General features: G+C 49.4%; 1 protein-coding gene across 2 annotated transcripts in view; it reads left to right on the top strand.

Moving 5' to 3' along the window:
- The first annotated feature begins 1,632 nt into the window (after nt 1–1,632).
- LRRC20 (leucine rich repeat containing 20) overlaps nt 1,633–6,726 on the top strand; it is a 114,256-nt gene continuing 109,162 nt past the window's right edge. For both annotated transcript variants that reach the window (XM_038744067.1, XM_038744066.1), the window contains exon 1: nt 1,633–1,669. The gene's annotated coding sequence lies outside the window, so the exon portion shown is untranslated. The remainder of the gene's footprint in view (nt 1,670–6,726) is intronic.

Below are 6,726 nucleotides of genomic sequence, written 5' to 3'. Positions count from 1 at the left end.
GACTGAATGAATGAACAAATACCATCATTATTATTTCCCCCTTCTAGCCTGTGAGCCTGTTGTTGGGTAGGGGCCGTCTCTATTTGTTGCCAACTTGTCCTTCCCAAGCGCTTAGTACAGTGCTCTGCACACAGTAAGCGCTCAATAAATACGATTGAATGAATGAATGAATGAACAAATGCCATCATTATTATTTCCCCCTTCTAGCCTGTGAGCCTGCTGTTGGGTAGGGACTGTCTCTCTATGTTGCCGACTTGTCCATCCCAAGCGCTTAGTACAGTGCTCTGCACAAAGTAAGTGCTCAATAAATACAATTGAATGAATGAATGAACAAATGCTGTCATTATTATTTCCCCCTTCTACCCCGTGAGCCCGTTGTTGGGTAGGGACCGTCTCTATTTGTTGCCAACTTGTCCTTCCCAAGCGCTTAGTACAGTGCTCGGCACACAGTAAGCCCTCAATAAATACGACTGAATGAATGAACAAATACCATCATTATTATTTCCTCCTTCTAGCCTGTGAGCCTGTTGTTGGGTAGGGGCCGTCTCCATATGTTGCCAACTTGTCCTTCCCAAGCGCTTAGTACAGTGCTCTGCACACAGTAAGCGCTCAATAAGTACGATTGAATGAATGAATGAATGAACAAATGCCATCATTATTACTTCCCCCTTCTAGCCTGTGAGCCCGCTGTTGGGTAGGGACCGTCTCTATCTGTTGCCAACTTGGACTTCCCAAGCGCTTAGTCCAGTGCTTTGCACACACAGTGAGTGCTCAATAAGCACGGTTGAATGAATGAATGAACAAATGCCGTCATTAATAATAATAATAATAATGATGGCATTTATTAAGCGCTTACTATGTGCAAAGCACTGTTCTAAGCGCTGGGGAGGTTACAAGGCCATCAGGTTGGCCCAAGTGGGGCTCACAGTCTTCATCCCCATTTGACAGATGAGGGAACTGAGGCTCAGAGAACTGACTTGCCCAAAGTCCCACAGCTGACAGTTGGCGGGGGCGGGATTTGAACCCACGACCTCTGACTCCAAAGCCCGGGCTCTTTCCACTGAGCCACGCTGCATTATTATTATTTCCCCTGAGAGCTCACCTCCTCCAGGAGGCCTTCCCAGACTGAGCCCCCTCCTTCCCCTCCCCGCAGCACCTGTATATATGTATATATGTTTGTACAGATTTATTACTCTATTTATTTTATTTGTACATATTTATTCTATTTATTTTATTTTGTTAATATGTTCTGTTTTGTTCTCCGTCTCCCCCATCTAGACTGTGAGCCCGCTGTCGGGTAGGGACCGTCTCTACATGTTGCCGACTTGTCCTTCCCAAGCGCTTAGTACAGTGCTCTGCACACAGTAGGCGCTCAATAAATACGATTGAATGAATGAATGAATGAACGAATAAGGACGGACGGGACGTGAGGTGGCGACGGGGAGCCTCTCGCGCAGGCGCACGGCCGCCCCCGGCCCCGCGGGGTTCTCCCCCCGGTCCGCCCACGGAGTTCTCCCCCCGGTCCGCCCCCGCCGCCGGCCCGCTCCGCTATTGGCTGCGACGGCCGGCTCGCGGGAAGGGGGGGTCGCGCATGCGCGGCTCAGGGGTCGGGGTTGGGGGGGGGGTGCAGAGCCCGGCCGGCGGCTGGCTGATGAGGAGCGCGCGCCCTGTAAGTGCGGCCGACAGAACAACCACCAGGGGGGGTGGGAGGGAGGCCCTCGCGCACGCGCGCCCGACCCGCCGGCTTCCTTTTGCGCACGCGCGCGCGCGCCCGACCCGCCGGCTTCCTCTTGCGCGCGCGCGCGCGCCCGACCCGCCGGCTTCCTCTTGCGCGCGCGTGCGCGCCCGACCCGCCGGCTTCTTCCTCTCCCCACACGCGCGCGCGCTCCCGTCCCCCCGGCTTCCTCCCTCCTGCCCCGCCCCTCCCCGTGCGCGCGCCCGCTTCCCCGGCTTCTCCCCGGCCCCGCCCCCTCCGCGCGCGCGCCCGCGCCCGACCCTCCCGCTTCCTCCTCCCCCCGGCCCCCCCCCCGCGCGTTCCCGGGATTCACTCATTCATTCATTCAATCGTATTTATTGGGCGCTTACTGTGTGCAGAGCACTGGGCTGAGCGTTTGGGAAGTCCAAGTTGGCAACATATTCATTCATTCATTCAATCGTATTTATTGGGCGCTTACTGTGTGCAGGGCACTGGACTAAGCGCTTGGGAAGGACAAGTTGGCAACATATTGATTCATTCATTCAATCGTATTTTTTGGGCGCTTCCTGTGTGCAGAGCACTGGGCTAAGCGCTTGGGATGGACAAGTTGGCAACGTATAGAGACGGTCGGGGATCCCCGATGCATTCATTCATTCAATCGTATTTCAATCAATCAATCATTCAGTCGTATTTATTGAGCGCTTACCGTGTGCAGAGCACTGGACTAAGCGCTTGGGAAGGACAAGTCGGCAACGTATAGAGACGGTCCGGGAGCCCCGATGTATTCATTCATTCAGTCGTACTTATTGAGCGCTTACTGTGTGCAGAGCACTGGACTAAGCGCTTGGGAAGGACAAGTTGGCAACATATTCATTCATTCATTCAATCGTATTTGTTGGGCGCTTACTGTGTGCAGAGCACTGGACTAAGAGCTTGGGATGGACAAGTTGGCAACGTATAGAGACGGTCCGGGATCCCCGATGCAGTCATTCAATCGTATTTCAATCAATCAATCATTCAGTCGTATTTATTGAGCGCTTACTGTGTGCAGAGCACTGGACTAAGCGCTTGGGAAGGACAAGTCGGCAACGTATAGAGACGGTCCGGGGTCCCCGATGCATTCATTCATTCAATCGTACTTGTTGAGCACTTCCCGTGTGCAGAGCACTGGACTAAGCTCTTGGGAAGGACAAGTTGGCAACATATTCATTCATTCATTCAATCGTATTTGTTGGGCGCTTACTGTGTGCAGAGCGCTGGACTAAGAGCTTGGGATGGACAAGTTGGCAACGTATAGAGACGGTCCGGGATCCCCGATGCAGTCATTCAATCGTATTTCAATCAATCAATCATTCAATCGTATGTATTGAGCGCTTACTGTGTGCAGAGCACTGGACTAAGCGCTTGGGAAGGACAAGTCGGCAACGTATAGAGACGGTCCGGGATCCCTGATGTATTCATTCATTCAGTCGTACTTATTGAGCACTTCCCGTGTGCAGAGCACTGGACTAAGCACTTGGGAAGGACAAGTTGGCAACATATTCATTCATTCATTCAATCGTATTTATTGGGCGCTTACTGTGTGCAGAGCACTGGACTAAGAGCTTGGGATGGACAAGTTGGCAACGTATAGAGGCGGTCCGGGATCCCCGATGCAGTCATTCAATCGTATTTCAATCAATCAATCATTCAATCGTATTTATTGAGCGCTTACTGTGTGCAGAGCACTGGACTAAGCGCTTGGGAAGGACAAGTTGGCAACATATTCATTCATTCATTCAATCGTATTTGTTGGGCGCTTACTGTGTGCAGAGCGCTGGACTGAGCGCTTGGGAAAGACAAGTGGGCAACATATAGAGACGGTCCGGGAGCCCCGATGCATTCATTCATTCATTCATTCAGTCGTATTTATTGAGCGTTCACTGTGTGCAGAGCACTGGACTGAGCGCTTGGGAAGTCCAAGTTGGCAACATCTAGAGACAGTCCGGGATCCCTGATGTATTCATTCATTCAATCGTATTTATTGAGCGCTTCCCGTGTGCAGAGCACTGGACTAAGCCCTTGGGAAGGACAAGTTGGCAACATATTCATTCATTCGTTCAATCGTATTTATTGGGCGCTTACTGTGTGCAGAGCACTGGACTAAGCGCTTGGGAAGGACAAGTTGGCAACGTATAGAGACGGTCCGGGGTCCCCGATGCATTCATTCATTCAATCGTACTTATTGAGCACTTCCCGTGTACAGAGCACTGGACTAAGCACTTGGGAAGGACAAGTTGGCAACATATTCATTCATTCATTCAATCGTATTTGTTGGGCGCTTACTGTGTGCAGAGCGCTGGACTAAGAGCTTGGGATGGACAAGTTGGCAACGTATAGAGACGGTCCGGGATCCCCGATGCAGTCATTCAATCGTATTTCAATCAATCAATCATTCAATCGTATTTATTGAGCGCTTACTGTGTGCAGAGCACTGGACTAAGCGCTTGGGAAGGACAAGTTGGCAACGTATAGAGACGGTCCGGGGTCCCCGATGCATTCATTTATTCAATCGTACTTATTGAGCACTTCCCGTGTGCAGAGCACTGGACTAAGCGCTTGGGAAGGACAAGTTGGCAACATATTCATTCATTCATTCAATCGTATTTGTTGGGTGCTTACTGTGTGCAGAGCGCTGGACTGAGCGCTTGGGAAAGACAAGTAGGCAACATATAGAGACAGTCCGGGAGCCCCGATGCATTCATTCATTCATTCATTCAGTCGTATTTATTGAGCGTTCACTGTGTGCAGAGCACTGGACTGAGCGCTTGGGAAGTCCAAGTTGGCAACATCTAGAGACAGTCCGGGATCCCTGATGTATTCATTCATTCAATCGTATTTATTGAGCGCTTCCCGTGTGCAGAGCACTGGACTAAGCCCTTGGGAAGGACAAGTTGGCAACATATTCATTCATTCGTTCAATCGTATTTATTGGGCGCTTACTGTGTGCAGAGCACTGGACTAAGCGCTTGGGAAGGACAAGTTGGCAACGTATAGAGACGGTCCGGGGTCCCCGATGCATTCATTCATTCATTCATTCAATCGTACTTCAATCAATCAATCAAACAATCAGTCGTATTTATTGAGCGCTTACTGTGTGCAGAGCACTGGACTAAGTGCTTGGGGAAGTACAAGTTGGCAACGTGTAGAGACAGCCCGGGATCCCCAATGCATTCATTCATTCAATCGTATTTCAATCAATCAATCAATCATATTTATTGAGCGCTTACTGTGTGCAGAGCACTGGACTAAGCGCTTGGGAAGGACAAGTTGGCAACATATAGAGACGGTCCGGGATCCCCGATGCATTCATTCATTCATTCATTCAATCGTATTTCAATCAATCAATCAATCAATCGTATTTATTGGGCGCTTACTGTGTGCAGAGCACTGGACTAAGCGCTTGGGATGGACAAGTTGGCAACGTATAGAGATGGTCCGGGATCCCCGATGCAATCATATCTCCCCCTTTTAGACTGTAAGCCCACTGTTGGGTAGGGACTGTCTCTATATGTTGCCAATTTGTACTTCCCAAGCGCTTAGTACAGTGCTCTGCACATAGTAAGCGCTCAATAAATACGATTGATGATGATGATGATGATGATTTCAATCAATCAGTCATATTTATTGGACGCTTACTGTGTGCAGAGCACTGGACTAAGCGCTTGGGATGGACAAGTTGGCAACGTATAGAGACGGTCCGGGATCCCCGATGCATTCATTCATTCATTCAATCGTATTTATTGAGCGCTTACTGTGTGCAGAGCACTGGACTAAGCGCTTGGGATGGACAAATTGGCAACATCTAGAGGCGGTCCGGGATCCCCGATGCATTCATTCAATCGTATTTATTGGGCGCTTACTGTGTACAGAGCACTGGACTAAGCGCTTGGGAAGGACAAGTTGGCAACATATTCATTCATTCAATCGTATTTATTGAGCGCTTACTGTGTGCAGAGCACTGGACTAAGCTCTTGGGAAGGACAAGTTGGCAACATAGAGAGACGGTCCGGGATCCCCGATGCATTCATTCATTCATTCATTCAATCGTATTGATTGGGTGCTTACTGTGTGCAGGGCACTGGACTAAGCGCTTGGGATGGACAAGTTGGCAACCTCTAGAGACGGTCCGGGATCCCCGAAGCATTCATTCATTCATTCAATCGTATTTATTGAGCGCTTACTGTGTGCAGAGCACTGGACTAAGCGCTTGGGAAGGACAAGTTGGCAACATCCAGAGACGGGCCCTACCCAACGGCCTTTCCAGCTGACCCCAAACCATCTGATCACAAATGGGGAGTCAACCCCTTTCAGGGGGCAGATACACTTGTGAGCTCGTCATTCAGTCATTCAGTCGTATTTATTGAGCGCTTACTGTGTGCAGTACTAAGTACTTAGTATTCCTTACTGCGGTAAGCACTTGGGAAAGTACAATACAACAATTGTACTCAATTGTTGTACTCAATTATTAAACAATCTCCCCCTCCTCCCCCTCCCCATCCCCCCCACCTCCTTCCCCTCCCCACAACACCTGTAAATATTTATTTATTTTACTTGTACATATTTATTCTATTTATTTTATTTTGTTAATATGTTTTGTTTTGTTCTCTGTCTCCCCCTTCTAGACTGTGAGCCCACTGTTGGGTAGGGACCGTCTCTACATAATAATAATAATAATAATAATAATAACATTTATTAAGCACTTACTATGTGCTGGGGGAATACAAAGTGATCAGGTTTTCCCACCTTGGGCTCACAGTCTTCATCCCCATTTTACAGATCAATCAATCGATCGTATTTATTGAGCGCTTACTGTGTGCAGAGCACTGTACTAAGCACTTGGGAAGTACAAGTCGGCAACACATAGAGACAGTGCAGATGAGGGAATGAGGCACAGAGAAGTGAAATGACTTGCCCAAAGTCACACAGCTGACAGTTGGCGGAGCCGGGATTTGAACCCGTGACCTCTGACTCCAAAGCCCGGGCTCTTT

Source organism: Tachyglossus aculeatus, chromosome 3, assembly GCF_015852505.1.
Source record: "Tachyglossus aculeatus isolate mTacAcu1 chromosome 3, mTacAcu1.pri, whole genome shotgun sequence".
Lineage (NCBI taxonomy): Eukaryota > Metazoa > Chordata > Mammalia > Monotremata > Tachyglossidae > Tachyglossus > Tachyglossus aculeatus.
This window is presented reverse-complemented; position numbering and strand designations above follow the sequence as displayed.